Source organism: Globicephala melas, chromosome 1, assembly GCF_963455315.2.
Source record: "Globicephala melas chromosome 1, mGloMel1.2, whole genome shotgun sequence".
NCBI lineage: Eukaryota > Metazoa > Chordata > Mammalia > Artiodactyla > Delphinidae > Globicephala > Globicephala melas.
Genome location: NC_083314.1, coordinates 41,114,522 through 41,134,599, shown reverse-complemented (window position 1 = coordinate 41,134,599; position 20,078 = coordinate 41,114,522). Strand labels below are relative to the sequence as shown.

Below are 20,078 nucleotides of genomic sequence, written 5' to 3'. Positions count from 1 at the left end.
TTCCCCAAGAGAAAAATATTTTTCTACAGGCGGGAAAACCTCTTCTTATTTCTGCCTGGAACAACATCTTCTATTTCTTCTGGGAAATGCCCCTTTCTCCTCCCCTTCAAACTCCTCCACCTCTTCCCCCAACCACTACTAACCCTTAACAACATGGTTTGAATGAAAGCTGCTACCTTATTTCACATCTCAGCCCCTCTAGTCACTACTTGGCAGCCAAGGGTGAGCCTCCCTGTCACAGCAGGGCCAACCATAGAACCCCATCCTCTTGGCCACAGATGGAGAAGGGAGAAATTGGCCCAACATAAACTGGACCAATCAGTCTTTCTGTGTTATTGACGCTGGAAATAAGAGAGTGGGAAGTGCCAGCAGCCATAGTTTCTATAGAAACTATGGCCAGCAGCCATAGTTTCTGCCAAAGCAAAAAAAGAGACACAAATACGAGAGACCAAAAAAGAAAACCTAATGTGACTGGGGTCCCTGGTTTCAGTTGAACCTACAATCCTGCCATTTGTTCCCTAAGGTAGTGGATTTTGTCACATGTAAACCAAAGAACGCTGAGTGAATACAGACCTCTAAGAAAAAGTACAGGGACTTCCCTGGTGGTCCAATGGCTAAGACTCTGCACTCCCAATGCAGGGGGCCCAGGTTCGATCCCTGGTCAGGGAACTAGATCCCACATGCCGCAACTAAGAGTTCTCATGCCTCAACTAAAGATCCCGCATACCACAACGAAGATCCTGCGTGCCACAACTAAGACCCAGTGCAGCCTAATAAATAAATAAATATTTTTTAAAAAGAAAAGAAAAATTGCAACAAAGTTGGGGTTGCAAATTTGCTTATATACCTTTCCTTTCACAGCTTTTATCTTACAACTCCATCTCTTCTCTCCTTTATGAGTAGTAATTCACAAATATAACTGGTCTTGGTGAGGGATGGGGATCTCTACTGCCTTTTAACTGTGGGAACAATCTATATTTATTAACTCTCCAACTCCTCAAACCTCAAATAAAATGTCAGTATTGCTTCCTGCCTCTGTCCTTAAAATTTACTTAATTTCTAAACCCAAGGTTTTTATTTTTACTCGGTTGAAAAATGGATATAATCTGTGAAAATCACCTAACTATAACATATTTTGAAGATAAAATGTGCCACATAAATAAGAAACATTCACTACTTCAACACACTGCTCATTCTTAGTTTTGAGCTTATTGCTCATAGACTCCAACTGCTACTCCCATTATCATTAGCTCTTCTCATTGCAGGTTATACCTTTCAAGCCCTAATTTAAATCCCCATTTAGAATTTTTGGTTCTTCTTAGGCTCAACTCTAACAGAAACTATGGCAATTTAGGGTTTTTTTCTATTTAATTCAGTGTCATTAAGCTTTAATAAAACTTCAAATTTTTCTTTTTCAAAAAAATCAACTTGAGGGCTTCCCTGGTGGCGCAGTGGTTGAGACTCCGCCTGCTGATGCAGGGGACACGGGTTCGTGCCCCGGTCCGGGAAGATCCCACATGCCGCGGAGCGGCTGGGCCCGTGAGCCATGGCCACTGAGCCTGCGTGTCCGGAGCCTGTGCTCCGCAACGGGAGGGGCCGCAACAGTGAGAGGCCCGCGTTACCGCAAAACAAAAACAAAAACAAACAAAAAAAATATTTTGTAATCAAATTTCTGCTTTTTAAACTTTTGGTATTTCTGTTGCTTTCGAGGCAGTCACCATAGTAACAGAGAAACAAGAACCGGAAGCCAGCAGTTGAAATGGACTCCTGCTGATGATAGTGGTTCCGCTTCCATGGAAACAACAACGAAGTGATGGAAATACTGGAAGGCTTTTTAAATGTAACCTTAAATATACATACTATGCCTCCTTCCTTATCAGCCCCTTAAAAGTAGGTCACAAGCACTGCTGATCAATAGCGGCAGCCAAGGATGAAAACCACCTCTTGCAGATTTCTGCTGCAGGATACTTACTAAGGTTTTTGAGTACCAGAAAGAAAAGATTCATCTATCGATTTCCAGAATAATTCCAAGTAATCAACTTATTCATAAATATGACTTTAAAGAGATTTTACTTGATCAAAATTTTTGACTCTAACCGCCTTAATTTCTTAATCTTCATTTTAAGACACACACGCAGCATATAATGATTATTTTTCAAGGAAACTAGGTTACCTGGAATTCAACTTTTAATCCCATATTAGGTCATGTGGCTATTATTTCTTCAGTAATATATCTAGGGAGACACTTAATAAATGCTTTTAAAAATGGATACGTATTTAACATTCTACCTAGGGACTTCCCTGGTGGTCCAGTGGTTAAGATTTCACCTTCCAATGCAGGGGGTGTAGGTTCAATCCCTGGTAGGGAAGCTAAGATCCCACATGCCTCGGGGCCAAAAGCCAAAACATAAAACAGAAGCAATATCGTAACAAACTCAATAAAGACTTTAAAAATGGTCCACATCAAAAAATCTTTTAAAAAAATAAAAATTCTACCTGAAGATAAACCAATACCTTCAATAAGTTCTCTACATTTCTGTTAATCATTCAGACAGAACAAGAATTTCCACTGTGCTTTGGCATTCAAAAGAGAAAAACTGCTTCCATTATTTATTTACTAACCTTTATGTCAAAAAGTTCTGGTGTACCATAAAAGATGTCTTATCTTTATATATCGTGTCAACCCATATTTCTTTACCCCAGATCAAGAGAAAGAATAGAATTAGGGTGATTATAAAGTGTGATTCATGAAAGAAGAGAGTGTAGCTGAATAGAAATGAGCAATTTCAAAGCTGTCATTGAAAATTTTTGAAAACTGCTATCCAGCAGTCCAGAGCACCAACCCTGACTCAATTTACTAAGAGAAGTTATTATAGAAGGCACAATCTATAGATAATAGAATTGTGAAATTCTAATTTACCCAAGAGACCATCACCATTTGGTACTCCTTCACTATATCTAATTCATTTAATATATTACCTTCCTTTTATAACTAAGGAAATTGAGGCTCAGGGATGTGAAATGCCTTTCTCAGTCACAAAGTTAAATAAGAGCCTAAACCTAAACCAGATCTTATGCTACCACACTTCAGGTAACTGAATTTGAATTCGATTATTCTACTGTTACTGAGTAGAGCAAGAAAAATACAGAGCACAGGACAAGTACAAGCGAGTATGGGAACAAAGATGAAGAGAAAATAAAGGTAAGGAGTTGAGGCAGGAGCCTATCAGACAAGATAGAGTAGAATCAGAGAGAAGGAAAGACTGAAGAAGATAGACAGGCACACGAGAAAATCAGAGCTATGAAGAGGTACAAATTTCACACTATATAAAAGAGAATGGGCCTCTCTGAGAAAAAGTGGGCTCTCAAACATCCTTGTAACCCAAGGATTTCCTTGGAAAACAAAGGTCCTTATTCATTTACCAATTAAAAAAAAAAAAAAAGGCATTTTTACTCACAGAAATAATGAAAATCAGTTTCACGAACTAGAATAAAAAGTTAATTCTTCCAATTCTGTTATTCTACCCTTAGTCACTAAAAAGAATATAGCTACTGCCTCATCATTGATTCAACAAAAGAAAAGCAATGTTAAAGGAAGAACTGGCCACGTCAGACTTCTTGAAAGCCAGTATGTCTACATTTGTACTTTATGGGAAATTTTAAGGGATTTTCAAGAGTATTTTGACCATACTTGATTGTCTCCACATGCACAGAATTTAATCCCCATATAAGACTCTACTTAGTCACATCTTATATTCCTATCTCTACTCCACACTCTCCAGTAGGCCCTACTGGAGGCTCTATCACTTTACTCTTGGTCAAGCATGCTTGGTTTTCATTCAGATTTATCACATTAGGAAGAACATCCAAATCAACCTGGGTTTGCTGGGATAAGTTTTTGTTTGTTGGTGCTTCCTTTTTTTTTTTTTAAACAACTTCAGTCACGTAAAAGAATATATGCCTGTTTGAGATAGCCTTGGTGGTTAGAGTTTTTTTTTAAGTGCTGATTTATTATATTCAATGGGTTTTTTGTTCTTTTCAGGTAAAGCCTACCATTTCTGACTTATGCTAAGTGTTCTGACAACAAAAGGCAACCTTGAGAAAAACTGTAATTTACGGTTCTACACATCACCCACAAATCTAGAGCCATCAGCCTTTCCGTGAATAACAAACCTGGTCAGTCAGGGAATCTGCTTCCCATTTGCATTTAACCAACCCCCATTAATGTTTTTTCTAAACTAAGTGTCATGTGAAACCTAGAAGTTCAAAGAGTCACCAGAGAATAGTAAAAGCAATAGTCACGATAACAGTTGTGCCCAGGCATTGCCTCAACTATAATTGCTTTCAATGTTGTTTACGCAGTTTTTCTGCCATTAAAAAAAGAAACAGGGCTTCCCTGGTGGTGCAGTGGTTGAGAGTCCGCCTGCCGATGCAGGGGACACGGGTTCGTGCCCCGGTCAGGCAAGATTACACATGCCGCGGAGCAGCTGGGCCCGTGAGCCATGGCCGCTGAGCCTGCGCGTCCGGAGCCTGTGCTCCGCAACGGGAGAGGCCACAACAGTGAAAGGCCCGCGTACCGCAAAAAAAAAAGGAACAAACAGCCCAAAATGGAGCCACTAAGCCCATGTCACCAAACTTTAGAATACCTAACTTAATCGCAGTTTCAACCTTCCCCAGGACTGGAATCTTAACCAGTCAGTCTGGAACTTCCTCGTCAGCACCAGGGAGGTAACCAGCCAATAAACGTTTTTGTCTCCCAGAGGAAGGTGTACTGCTCAAAATAATCTTTTTTTGTTTATGACTTCCTTGTCCCATCCCCTCTTTGGCTTTAAAGACCTTTCCTTTTCTGGAGCTCTGTGGAGCTCCTTTCTACTTGCTAGATGGGATGCTGCCCGGTTCAGGAATCAATAAAGTCAATTAGATCTTCAAATTTACTCAGCTGGATTTTGTCTTTTAACAGATATGGTGTCAGTGTCAGGGTCCAAAGTGAACAAACTTCTGATGGCATTCGAGGACAAGAAAGACAGGTGTGGTATCTGTGAACCCCTTTTTGCGTTCACTGTCTTTCTTTCAGCGGTAAGTTTCTCTCAATTCTGAGCTCCTTTCTCTTTGCATCAAGCTTCAGATATAACTGGCTTTCCTTTACAGAGCAAGACAGCTTGAGCTGGTGGACAGTTCTGCCTGGAACCCAGGTCCCTAGCTTTATCATGGACTGCAATTCCCAGGTTTTTGAGTGGAACCCCCAACCCTTAATTCTGTCCCAGGATCCACTTAGGTACTGTTAGTGGCAATATGCAGTTCCCTATTTATGTGGGGCCCCCAGTCCACAGCCCACATTTGTTGAGATCTGCTGGTTCAATGCTTTCCCCAGTCCAAGGTCCCACATCCCACATTGGGGAACTGGTATGGTACACACAGGGCCTTTTCTTGGTTAGGACTCAGTATATACTAAGGTACACATTTTTTTGCCTTACTTTATGTAGATAAAGGCTAAATGCTAATAGGAATCTCAGAAGTCAAAACAGCCTCAAAATTGATGCATAAGGGTTGAGCATTTAAGATCTGTTAGAATACCCACCACCTAACTCAAAGACTCCCAAGTTAGGATAAGTTGGTCACAGAATGGGTTACTGACACTCAGTCACTTGCCAACCTTAAGAAAATTTCCACGCATAGAGGTACACTGTAAAACACCACATAATCCCCAACCCTATGACACACCCCTCTTAGGTATTAGTTTGGCTCCAAGAGACCCAAAGGCCTAGCTAAAAAAATAAAAACAATAATGGGATCCTTAAAATCCAAAGAGTTAAGCACACCCTTCTGGCATACCTGCTTATCTCATGTCTAACAACTACAATCCTGGAAACTGCAGATATCTACAAAAATGGCAAAATATTACTAAAAACAACCCAGAATTACAGTGGCCATTATGGGGAACATTCCAATTAGACAAGATCATTCACTTAAGAAGTGCACTTAAAAGTAAGAGTTCCCCAATTAAACAAACAGAATAGGATACATATTTTAACTGGTATGCAGTAGCTTCCAAAGGCTTCGAAATGCCAAAAGAACTTTATTGAAAGTTTCATTACAAAAAGCTAACAAAAAATTAAAGACACAAGAGGTACCTAAAACAAAGGAGTATAAGACAGACACAGAACTTCCCTGGTGGTGCAGTGATTAAGAATCTGCCTGCCAATGCAGGGGACAAGGGTTCGAGCCCTGGTCCGGGAAGATCCCACATGCCACGGAGCAACTAAACCAGTGTGCCACAACTACTGAGCCTGCACTCTAAAGCCTGCGCGCCACAACTACTGAGCCTGCGCGCCACAACTACTGAAGCTCACACGCCTAGAGCCCCTGCTCCGCAACAAGAGAAGCCACCACAATGAGAAGCCCGTGCACCGCAATGAAGAGTATCCCCCGCTCAGTGCAACTAGAGAAAGCCCGTGTGCAGCAACGAAGACCCAACACGGCCAAAAATAAATAAATAATAAATAAATAAATGTATTAAAAAAAAAAAAGACAGACACAACTCCTACTGCCCCCTCTGTCTTCCTTTATCAAGTACTCATTCTAGTAATCTTCTGTTTGAATTGTCTTTCCACTCTGAAGAGACTACAAGGCCATAAACAAAAGTCCGTCAAGTTAATGGCCATACAGGAACCCCTATGCCTTTGAAAGAAAGACCCTGTAAGGGTCTCTCTCAGAGGTAATGAGACTGAGGATTTTCTGGTAAATTGCTACATCATTCCCTTAAACAACCAAGGGGAAACGGAAATTAAAAATTAATTTAAAACCTTGCCAAATTCTGGTAAATATCAGAGATACATTCTCCACTTAAACCCCACTCAGAGCTTGCAGGTGGGATCCTGGAAAAACTGGCAGAAGCCAGTTGAGGGTGAGAATTATTACCAGAGTCAATTCTGGATCTCTGTCTGTAGTACCCAATAAAGAGAAAAATAAAGTATCTTTTGCACCCAATTAGGGGATACCTCTTAAGTCCAAGGGGTTGGTCAATACTGCCAGAAATATTTACTGTTTATCTAAGCTGAAAACTGACAAGATTTGTTTTTTTATTTTAAGTAGCTCTGTGGTCAAAAGTTGGCCAAACTGGAAGCTAATATACGGAGTCTGCTAATAACTGTTTTTTAAGGCCTTCTTCCCGAAACTAAAATAATGTTCCCAGCAGGAAAGAAAAAACTTCTAAAGCCCTTATAAAAGGACTTATGGGTGGATCAACCTATGATGTCATTTAAATAACAACCCAATTCCTTGTGTAACTGAGATTAACTGTCCTTATCTTACAAATCTTTGCAAAACTAGAAATGCAGCTCTAGAGGCAGTCCAAAATTCACCTATTCCTTTTTCCATTCCCCAAACCTCCTCTATTTATCTTAAAAGACTTGTAACTTGCATTCTTTTCTTGTGTCTTTGAGATGTAAATATTAAAGTACAAACTTCAGAGAGGTAGTTCTTATCAGTTAAAAAAAAAAAAGAGGGGGAAGGGGGACAGAGGGTAGGTCACTTGGAACTTGAGCAATTGAGAAATCCCAAGTGTACAGAAGCTATGAGGTCCCTGTTTGCATCTGTCTACATGTTCACATGTGTCTATATACATGTGTTATAGATATATTTTCTACCTCCGGATAGTATTGCCAAAATTAACTTATAGAAGAGCTCTGGGGCTTCCCTGGTGGCGCAGTGGTTGAGAGTCCGCCTGCTGATGCAGGTGACACGGGTTCGTGCCCCGGTCTGGGAAGATCCCACATGCCGCGGAGCAGCTGGGCCTGTGAGCCATGGCCGCTGAGCCTGCGCGTCCGGAGCCTGTGCTCCGCAACGGGAGAGGCCACAACAGTGAGAGGCCCGTGTACCGTAAAAAAAAAAAAAAAAAAAAATTAGAGCTCTATTTAACTGGCTTACAAAAAAATTAAGTGCTTATATAAATCATGTATTCATAAAATTCTTAAAAATATAAGAAAAGTTAACCCAATGGTTTTGAGGTTCACTCGATCTGAGATAATCTTTAGTAACTAAAAGCTCATTTTAAGTTTGTTGATTTAATTAAAACAGACACGTCTTTAAAGTTATCATACTAAAAATAATGTTGATATACACCTTTTATTCAGCCTAGGCCAACTAAAGATCAAATAAGTTCATGTTATCTCTTATAAAATTTGTCAGCAAGAAAAATGGCTTGGGATGAAGACTGACATTGTCTAATGTCTCATGAAGTTTTTGTGGGCAGTCTAAACATAATTGTTAAAAACAAGTAAATGAAATAGATGTCAGTAGGATAAAAAGTTTTTAGGTGAACTTTCCAATAGTTTCTCCAAATCTTTTTGGTAACCTGAAATTTTGTTAACTTAAATTAACGGACAGTCATTAAGTATCTAGATCACTTCCAAACAAGGTAAAGTACTGAAAGATTAATTACTGAACATAGGTTTATCTAATTTTTGCTTCTTTTTACAGAGAAATTCAAGGCATTTTGGGTCTATTAATAAGCATGTTTTATGCCACACTGAGAAACTGTCTATGACAAAACACATTTCTAGAAATTAAAAGAAGTATTTATGAATCTGCCAATCCACAGAATGCTGATGTAAAAGATAGTTCATAATTGCTTACTTCCCAGTTCTCACTAGAAATTAAAGGTTTCTAAGGGTTAAAAATTCTCATGTAGGTAATTAAAACTACTAGAAATAATAAGGAAAAGGAATTTTATGTGTGATCAGGACTGGCTAAGATTAGAATGAACTTGATTAAGTTTCAATACCAAAAGTAAGCTGGTGTAAAATTAGAATTTGAGCTTCTCCCTATTAAAAGGGACAAAGTGTTCTTGGACTACTGGTCTGCTTTTAATAGTAAGAGATTATAAAAGGTTTTCCTTTACCTTTTGAACAATCTGCCAGGGCCAGGGAGGAGGTGGGGGACACAAAGATCTTGTGTCCTGTTAAAATCATCACCTATGTTCCCTGTTGTCTTTATCGGGTCTTTGATTTCTTAAACCTAGTCCTCTGGATATTAAAAAAAGTAAGTTTTGCTCTGAACTATGTAACCTATATTTGCCTGTAAAGTCTTTGTCACTTTGGTTCAATACATAAGCATTGTTTCGTAGTGTCCTATGACCCTATTTGACCAAGTGTTTTTAAACCGTTTGATATTTTTTACAAAATTCCCAAAAATCAAATTCTAAAAGAAGTCTTTCTGACCTCTAACGTTGGGATTTTTCCAGAGGGCCCCTGGCATATCTCAAAAATTTGTTCTCTCTTCTCATAAAAAGATAGATGTTAAACTAATTAGACTTATTTGATATGTTAAATTACATGTGAAGCATTGAGAAATAAAAATACTAGGCCTTCTTTATGTTCTATTTATATAGGTATATAAGTATTCTGAAAATTGTATGAAGTTCCTAGAAATCTGATATATGTTAATATCTGACAGTTATAATAAAACATTATAATACATATAATGACATTATAATAACACAATAATAAATCTGATAATGTTATCAGTCATAATTCTAGTTATTGTCTTGAAGTGTTGTGTGTCACAGAAATAACCAAATTCCCTTGTCAACTGCGTTGTAATGAACTCTAGTCAGATCTTTAACCACGGGCATTTTAAGTCTTTTGACATTTACAGACGGTTATTGTTTTACTCTGATGCTTTTGCTAAAGCGTTCCTACAAAAGTGTTTCTTTTTTCAGAGAAATTTCTAGAAAGGATTCTGACAAGTACTCTAGGATACTAGTTTCTGGTAACTTTCAGATAATAACACCAACTGGTTAAGAATTTATAGAACTCTAAGGAAAAACTGGATTCATAAAACTGCTAACAAAAGATGAAGATCAAGAACTAATTACAGTGTAAAGCAACTATACTCCAATAAAAATTAATTTAAAAAAAGAAATAATTACATAGAACTGAATGAACTGATGAAGATGATTATAATTTTTTATGACTTTTTGTTTAAAACATTGCTGGTTCTTTTGTTTTTCCAGGTTTAAGGAAATCCTTTTATCTCTTCTTTTAAAGCTATCAGCAATTTGGTAACATACATTTGTGAACTAAAGTGGAACATTTACTTTTTCTCCCTACTTGATCCCACCAAAATTCAGAAACTCCTGAGTATTCTTTTCATGGCAATAAAGTTCATTATTTGCATAAGTTCAATAAGAATCTGTTCTCACTGTAACAGAACACAATTGGAAACACTGGCTATATTACCAAGACTTTAACTAGAATGTCATATTTGACAGAAATGTGTATACACTCAGATATGACCAGACAGCTTTAAGGAACTGCTTGGAAAAATTGGCCTGGTGCCTTACTTACAGGGTTACCATCAGCCTTACCAGTTGAGTATGGAAGGTTATACTTCCTGACAGGCCCAGGAACCTTGAAAAGAGAGGACTTCACTCAAACTGTAGGTATTGCAGGTAAAATCTAGTGATGATGCTTGGATTGGCTTCCTAGCCTCAAAGGCTTTTAAGAGTTCAATCTGAGATCCCTCATGAAAAGTTCCACCAAAGCAGTCTTAAAAAGAACTTATACAATCAATCACTATTCTTGCTGCACTTATGAAAATAATCAGGCCAAGTCTAATGCAAACTGATTAGTTTTACTGTAATTATCCTTAAAAAAAAAAAGTGGGGATAACTGTAGGGAGAAAAATTATGTTTGCACCTTTGTCTATTTTAGAGTAACCCTGTTAACTGTCTTTGAGGTTTCGTTATACACCTATAAACTGAACTAGATCCTAAATTCTTCTAGTTTCCTCAAATATCTGGCTACAACTCTCCAAACTAACATTTCTAATTTTCTCCCACCCTTCTAATTTAAAGTCACTAAAGCCTTTGTTTTAAAGGCTGCCATTGAATCTCCTATAAGAGACTACAAGGGACTATAACCAGGTCCTCTTCCCTGCCCAGATGGCAGGGAAGTCAAACTTCAGAGACTTGAGCCTCAGATATATATGTCTCACAGCTGAAGAAGGCCCCACCTGACCTCTGGTCCTGTACAGACAGGAAGGACCTCTGAATCAAATTGTCAAGGAAGAGAAGTAGCTGACATCAAGGTAGATTGCTTCTGCCCATGATGCTGGATCAAGACTTCATATTTTAACAAACATGAAACCCTTTATTCTTGTCTTTCTTTCATTTACTCTGGAATTAGCCTGGAAAAACATTTCCATATCTCCCAGTCCAATACTAAGCAGAGTAACATCTCAGACTGCTGGATTTGTCACCAAAGATTCCGACCTATCCATGATACTAGAGATCTCCTGGTCCTCCCTGTGACCAATTTTTCTTCTATTCCCAATGTCACTGGAAACTATGATCAACACCCCACTCACCCCCTCTTAGTAAGAAGTGTCTTACCAAGTTCAACTCTTGTGGCCAGAACATGAAATACCATTTTTTACCTTTCTCCAATTATAACTGTACTTCCCCAATGAGACATAATTACCTACATAACTTAGGTCACTTGCCCCCCCACGTTCCCATGATTATCTAGATCAGATCTGTTCCCACTCACTAAGAGATCTCACCAGCAGCACCCGTCTTTGCAAGGTGGGTGACTCTTTATTTCAGGCTAAAAGACTTTCTCTCCGTATGCACTGAAATCCTAACTGACCTCTGGCTTGAATGGTAAACACAGCAATCCCTGTGAATGGTCCATTAGCAGCATCACTTTAACGGGAATGGTTTGTGCCCCAATAGGCTTTGTCTTTGTTTGTGGTGGTTATCATTCTCCTCGGACCTATGTGCGCCTAGATGGCTAGCGTACAACTGTGCAATGCCTCTTAGGTTACCCAACTGTACCCCTAACTTTCCACAAATGAACTAGTCACCTCATTGGTCAACTCCCATGGATTTACATCAGAAAGTTAGAAAAGACCTATCAGGAGATGTTCATGACTCAGAATTCACTTCCTTTGGCAAGGCCATGCTTCCCTGGTCAAAAGTAAATGTAATTGAGAATGTGATTTTAAAATTTTCCTTAATTCTTGAAGATATTCTGTTATCTGCTACTGAAACAACAGCTGCCTCCCAAAAATCCTTAGACTCTCTGGCCAAAATTTTTCCTCATAATAGTATAGCCCTTAATTATCTTTTAGCTGAGCAGGGAGTTGTCTGTGCTGTGGTCAACACCACTTGCTATGCCTGGATCAACACTTCTGGGGAAGCTGAAACTCAATTCCATAAAATCACTGAGCAAGCCACTTGGTTAAAAAGCTGACTCCTTCAGCAGAGTTGTTCTTTGACTTATTTGATTTTGATTGGTTTGGATCTTGGGGACCATGGCTCCAAAATGCACCCCAAACATTGAGAATTATCCTGCTTTTTTATAATCATAATAATCTTTAAACTTTGATCACGTTTCTCAGTTAAGCTAAGAGTTTGATCAAAAGGGGAGAATTTAAAAAAAAAAGAAAAGAAAAAGAAACAACAGGTCCAAAATGGAGTCACTTGTGCTAAGCCCATGTCACCAAACCAAGACTTAATACCTAGTCTAACTGTAATTTCAACCTTCCCCAGGATTGGAATCTTAACCAATCAATCTGGAATTTCTCAGTCAGGATCAGTGAGATAATATGCATGATAAACCCTTTTGACCCCAAAGGAAGGTGACCTTGCTCAAAATAATCCTTATTTTTATTTATGACTTCCTTTTCCCACCCGCTTTCTGCCTTTAAAAACGTCTCCTTTTCTGGAGCTCCTTAGAGCTCCCTGCTACTTGCTAGATAGGATGCTGCCCAATTCATGAATCCATTAATAATGCCAATTAGATCTTCAAATTTACTCACTTGAATTTTGTTTTTTAACACTGCTATCAGTAATACTGTGTGAAAACTAACACATCGTTAGACCATAGTGTGTTAAATGCCTACAGAGATACCCTTCTCTTAGATTCAACGATTTCTTTCTGCTCCCTAACCTATTTTTGTTTTGCATTTTTAAAGGGGGAGAACCCAAAAGACCAATCATTCAATTCCTTCAAAACAACACTGCTTGCACAGTCTCTTTCTGACAATAAACTCTTCTAAGTAAGAAGGTAAATAAATAAACAATCCCTTAAATGTTCCTTATGATGATGATGACAATAATTCCCTAAGTGTCCCTTATGTTCTAATCAAATGGCTTCTAAAAGATTACGATAAAAAGATTAAAAGGAGCTAGAGACATATTGAAGGAAAAGGGAATAAAGAATTAAAACCAAAAAGCTAAATTTTGTCTTATAAGATGGAATAAAAATAAGATAGGGGAAAATCTGGAAAGGAAACTCCACATAACCTTACAGTTTTTTATCTGCCACACAGGTAAATATGGAAAGTCCCCCAAACCATACAAAAGCTTTTGCTCATTTTTCACTAGCTATAAGAGACATCTTAAGAGAAGCAGCAAATCTATGGAAGACTCAGTTCAACAACTGTTTTCTTGATGTCATGATATGGAATCACATTTCCTTTGAGAGGATGTAAAATGATCAACAGAAATACTGATTATAAGCAGTTAATTCTCCTCAATTCTGTAAGTTTCATAGACTCCATTAATGCGTCCCCACCTTAAAAATTAAATTGCCTTAGTGTATACTAGAATTAGAAAAGACTCCATCCCATCTTTCTTCAGATTGATTTAAGGTGAAAATTACATATCGCCACATTTAAACAATTCAAAGTATGTGTCAAGCACTACTGCCAGAGTATATCACATGTGAAGCCCATTTCAAGATAACAAAGAAAATCCTCCCAGCAACTGGCTTTCTTTAAGTAAGGCACAAGAGTGAAAAAGTTCTCCATACAACTTATTCTTGCCTCTCCTACCCCTTTCAGAAGGAAAGATGTCTAATAGTTACTGAACATCTATTATGTTCCAGACACATAGTCATCTCAGTGTTTATGGTCATTTCAATGTTGTCATAGGACATTACATATAGAAGACTATCAATAAAATTTTGTTAAACAAATGAATGAAAAAGTAAATGAATGATTTTTCACCAATATTACACAGTCTGATTACAATACCTTCACACCTAGAGATGATTCAATTATCTCCTTCTATAACTTAGTGCCTTTCATAATAGTCACATAAAATACATGTCAGAAAATGTGTATAATTATTGTCTTTATCATCTGTGCAGGTGAAATGCATAAAAAAGGAATATAGCATAGAAGTGGCATGGCTGGACTAAAAAGAGAATCTATATTTGGTTTAATTTTATGAAAAATTATCATTACAGTATCCGTGAGGAAAATACAACACAGATATTCTAAGTAATTATAAATCATTGTGTAAAATAAAATGAAGCCTATGAACTCTATCGTTTGACAATTACAATTTTGGAAAATGTGTGTCTTAACAGTTTGTAAAAGTATGACACAATGATCTGGTTATTTTTCAAATGAAACGCACTTTGAGACCACTAAGAGAAATACAGTATAATCGTCTCAGAAAAAGCAGATTTACATTTTTAATACTTCCTTAAAGAGAATAAATAAGCTGAACTTCCATGCAATTTATAACTAGCTCAATGTTTAATTAAGATATAGCTTAAGGTGTAAATTATGTAAAAGTATGTAACTCAAGTAAAAACAAAATAATGATTAAATCCTTGCCCAAGTGCCTAACGACCTGCCAGCACTGAAATAGCAGTAGTTTTTCACTTAGGGTATTTTAGTTTTGTTTGGATTATTTTAAAATACTCGTAGATATCTACATTTCTTCTGATCAGAATCAAGGTTTTTTTCAGTAATCACAGGGATTAAACCAACCCTCTCATTTTATGTTTTTAAACTGTGCTGCTAAAGATATTAAAATGTGGTGATACTGATGACAGAGACCATCTAATAAAAAAAAAAAAAAAACTCGAGAATCCTCATCTCTGCTTTTGCTATAGAGCAGCTGTGCCTCACACAGATTCACATGAATGAAAATATTTAGACGAGAAACCACCCACTTAGTTTATTTTCCGTATGACTTTCCTGTAATTATTTTGTAAACTGTTCACACAACAATACATAAAAACATCTGCAAAAACAGGTAATTAATGTGTCAAGCCAAACTAATGCATTTTTTATGGTGTCCATGCTTCGTCAACTGTAATTATAACTCTTTTTTAAGCAAATGATGATGTGTTTGTTGCAATGTGCAAGTGGTTATTTTAGATGCTCTGTTTACTCTTCATACAATCTGAATATAAAACTCCACAGCTACTTTACCCCACATCAATGCCTTACCTAGCTTTCTGCAGAAGCAGGAAAGTGGTTCTCTTTTCCAGGCTATAATTTCCAGTGAACACTTTTGCCATTAAAACATGAAACTCTCAACATAAAAGTCAACACCAAAATAGCCAACAATTCAAGAAACATATGCCAGCAGATGATTCATCCAGACTTTCTTCCTTCAGTTGTAATCATGTGGGAAGGCAGCACTTTATGCCCATCGGATGCAGTACGCTGAGCCTCCTGATCATCAGAGGTTCAGAAGGTTCATTATTTTTTGAATGTATGATATTCTTTCCATCTAGACCACCAAACACATATATCTTTGACATGAGACCAACAAATGAAGAATCAAAACCTGCCCAAAGCATACTGCTTCATATTCAATTTATCCTGCTTGAGTTCTAACTACATAAAAGATCATCTTAATTACCATTATTACTATTATTATACATTAACAATATTGCATACCAATAATCATCCTCAGATGGACATTATTCTAGGCCCAAGGTATGCGATCTCTAAAGTTCTGTTTTCAGAGGTAACAAAATCTGAAATTAAGGAAGAAGCACAACCCTATAATATTCTTATAGTGTCTCTTCTCTTTTTAAAAAGGGCAACTTTTAAAACATCTATGGTGAAAACCTGTAGTATTAAAAAACTGTGGTAATAAAGAATTCTTAGGAAACAAGGTTTTTCTGTTTATTTTCACAATCAAAATTTTTAGAGATAATGTAGAATTAGCCCTTCTGGGTCCAAGCTTATATAACTCTTTATTTTGATACAAATATTTCTTTTTTTTTTTTGCGGTATGCGGGCCTCTCACTGTGTGGCCTCTCCCGTTGTGGAGCACAGGTTCCGGATGCGCAGGCCCAGCGGCCATGGCTCACGGGCCCAGCCGCTCCGTGGCATGTGGGATCCTCCCGGACCGGGGCACGAACCCATGTCCCCTGCATCGGCAGGCGGACTCTCAACCACTGCGCCACCAGGGAAGCCCGATACAAATATTTCTAAACTGAGTTGTTACTCCATTCTTCCCCTGATTATTAGCTACTGTGATATGCTATAGGTGTCTATTCAGCTGCTAGAATATAGTATAGGTGTTTGTCTATGCCTACCTTGTTCCCAAAAAGAACATGAGAAAAGTATTGGAGTAAATCACATGACAGTTTCCCAGCTGCCAAGTTTGCATTTTAGGTCAAATGCTAATTCTGGACAATTTGGGGTTGAGTCTAATCAAAACAGAATAGAGTGCTAGTTCCCAGGATGCTGAAATAGGAAAGACAAGACCAAGACAAGGAAAGGAACCAAAACAGAAGCTTATTTACTAAAGCTAGAAATCAAACTCAGGGTCATATTAGCAAGAAATAACACGGAGTTCCCACTACTTATATAGCTACAAATATAAATGTAATAATGCATATAATTAATGTCATTTCAAATGGCTGAATTCTACACATTGTCAAACTTTCGGGACAAATATACTGATGTCTGTGTGGAGTACTGATGTGCCTACAGGAGTCATGTTAAGCCTATTTGACATTTTCACAAGCTGCCTTAAAGCATACTATTTACTACACTTACTTTAAGATTTCACCTATTTCTCACCTCCTCCAGAAGCCTTCCCTACAAGCTTTCTCCTTCCCCCGGTCAAGTGCCCATTTATAGGTAACAATAGAATTATTCTCATTCAAAAATATTTATAGAGGATTTTCTACGGAAAAGCCACTATACTAGAAGATACAATGATGAATGAGAAAATTCCTTGCATTCAAGGACATTACAAGTAAACAGAGAGATTCATTCAATAAATAATTGCATAAATAATTATTTCATTGTAAATATGATAAGTACTTGAAGCAAAACAGTGTGCAATGACAACAAGATTCAGAAATCTATTCTGGTCTTAATAGAGGTGAGGAAAGGCTTCACTGAGGAACTGTCATTGAAACTGAGACCTGATGAACAAGGGGATATCAACTGAGGCAACACAGAAAAACACTCAAACAGAGCACAGCTTATGTGAAGGTTCCAACACAGAAAAGACCTTGGTGCTTGCCAGGAGGTAAAAGGCAGCCACTGTGGCTAAAGAAGAATAACTGAAGAGGAGTGGCTCAAGATGAGCCTGGAGAGGGAGGAAGAAGCCAAATCATTCATAGCCTTGTAGACCATAATATCTTTGGATTTTATCCTCAAAGCACTGAGTTTAATGCAAGAAACCGGCATGATTAGACTATTTTTAAAAGATCACTCAGACTACTCTACTGGTAGAGAAAGAATGGATTAACATCAAGCAAGAGCAGAGCAGGAAAAAAAATTATAAAGTTGTTAGACAAGCAACAACAGGAGGTAGGACTTCCAGAATATCAGAGAGAGGAACTGGAGAAAACCTTCCCAGACAAAACTGGTCAAAATTATCAAAAACAACAACGCTGGAAATTGACTACAGACATACAAAAAATTAAGAAATATTTATATAAGAAAAAGTACTGAACTGCAATAGAGAAGCAAGGGTGTTTTAACGTGCAGCTACTCCTACCCATCCCTAGCCCAATGTCGATAGCCGATATGAGGATCAACAGCCTTCCTGCTGCCGGGGGTGGCTAGTCTGATATCCACTGAAAAAAGTTCCAGGCTATTGAAATCAACAGCAAACAGTGACAACAGACAAGCCAAAAATTTAACAGAAAAATCTGAGAAACAAGATAGCACAGTGTGCTTTGATAAGCTCCCACATATTCGTGGGGATCTTGAAAGTTATACACATGCACAGAGAAGACCACAGAGGGCCACAGCTCTCCTCTCACTCTTGGTGAACAGGAGACCATGCAAAAACAGAAAGTAAAAACCAGGGAAGACTCGTAAACCGCCTGAATTTTGAATGCCCTAGCCCACACACAGACACTCTCAGCAAATGGCAGAAGCCTCACTGACTGAGGCAGTTTAAGCATAATCTCTAAAGGATCACTGGCTGACCACAAACAACAACAAACAACCCTAGAAAAATGGAGGGGAGGAGGTAGAATCTTACAGTTGCTATAATATATTATCTAAAATATCAAGCTTTCAACAAAAAATATGAGACATGTCAAGAAACAGGAAAAGTATGGCCCATAAACAGACAAAAGCAGCAGTCAGTAAAAACTGTCTCTGAAGGGACTCATACGTAAATCTTAGTAGACAAACACTTCAAACAATTATTATAAATATGTTCAAAGAACTAAAAGAAACCATGTTTAAGGAATTAAAGAAAGCACAAAGACAATGAATCAACAAATACAGATTAACAATGAAAACACAGAAATTGTAAAAAAGAACCAAATAGAAATCCTGGAGTTAAAAAGTACTCAACAGCACACTGAGCTAACAGAAAAAAGAATTGGCAAATTTGAAGATAAATGAGTAGACATTATCCAGTCTGAATAAAACTGAACAATAAAAAAAAAAAAAGAGGGAGGGTGTGGGGGAAGAACCAAATTCAGAAATAAAGCACACTAACATACAAATAATGCAGTCCAAAAAAAAAGAGGGGGGGGGAAACGGAAGAAAGGAATATTTTAAAGAAATAATAGGTAAGGGACTTCCCTGGTGGTCCAGCGGTTAAGACTCTGTGCTCCCAATGCAGGGAGCCCGGGTTCAATCCCTGGTCAGGGAACTAGATCCCACATGCCACAACTAAAAGAGCCCACATGCCACAACTAAATGAGCTCACATGCCGCAACTAAAATATCCCGAACGCCACAACGAAGATCCCTCACGCAGCAACGAAGATCCTGCATGCCGCAACTAAGACCCAGCACGGCCAAATAAATATATATATATTTATATATAATTTTTTTTAAATAAAGAAAGAAAGAATAGGTGAAAAATTCCCCAAAATGATCTACACATCTAAGAAGGTCATCAAATACCAAGGATACAACAAATATTAAGAAGGATAAATGTAGAGATTCACACCCAAATATATAATAGCCAAACTGTCAAAAACCAAAACAGAAAATCTTAAAAGTAGCAAAAGATAAACATTACTTATCACATACTAGGGGATTTCAACAAAATTTAACAACTGACTTATTATCAGAAAAATGAAAACCAAAAGGCAGTGGTATGGCATATTCAATATGCTGAAAAGGAGAAAAAACAGTCAACCAAGAATCCAATATCTAGGAAAACTATCTTTCAACAATAAAGACAAAATAAACATTCTTACATAAACGTTAAGAGAATCTGTTGCTAGTAGACCTGCCTTACAATAAATACTGAAGCAGGAAAAGAAAAAAAAACCCACAAGAAAGACAGAAAAGGAAATGACACCAGAGAGTAACTGAAATCCAAATTTAAAAAATAAATAAAGCAAGGAAACTACTTAGGTAAAATTTTAAAAAGACAACATAAATATATTCTTTTCATTTCTTCCCCAAACTGGTTTAAAAGACAAGTAAATTTAATCAATAATTGTAAAACTGCATTGTAGGGCTTTTATATAAAGATGTAACATATATGACAATACTAGCAAAAAGTAGAAGGAAAGGAAGCAAGCTACACTGAAGCAAAGTTTCTCTTTATCACTAGAATTAAGGTAGTTTTACTCTGAAGTAGAATGTTTTAAGTTAAAATGTTTATTACTGTAATCTTCAGAAAAACCACTATGAAAAATCATAGTCAAATCAAAGTCAAAATGAGATAGCCTAGAAAAGAAGCAACAGATAATAAAGGTATCCTAGAAAAATATCTACTTACCACAGAGGAGGCAGTAAAAACAAAGAAGAAATGAGACATATAGAAAACAAATAGTATGACTGCAGACATAAATCCAATGATATTATTAAATACATTAAATG

General features: G+C 37.5%; 1 protein-coding gene and 1 non-coding gene across 5 annotated transcripts in view; one reads left to right on the top strand and one right to left on the bottom strand.

The window, feature by feature from the left end:
• The window catches only part of RPS6KC1 (ribosomal protein S6 kinase C1), a 216,203-nt gene that overhangs the window by 92,194 nt on the left and 103,931 nt on the right, over nucleotides 1-20,078 (bottom strand). The gene's annotated exons all lie outside the window — the stretch shown is intronic.
• TRNAG-CCC (transfer RNA glycine (anticodon CCC)) lies at nucleotides 597-669 on the top strand. Its single transcript has one exon. It is a non-coding gene; the product is annotated as a tRNA-Gly (tRNA).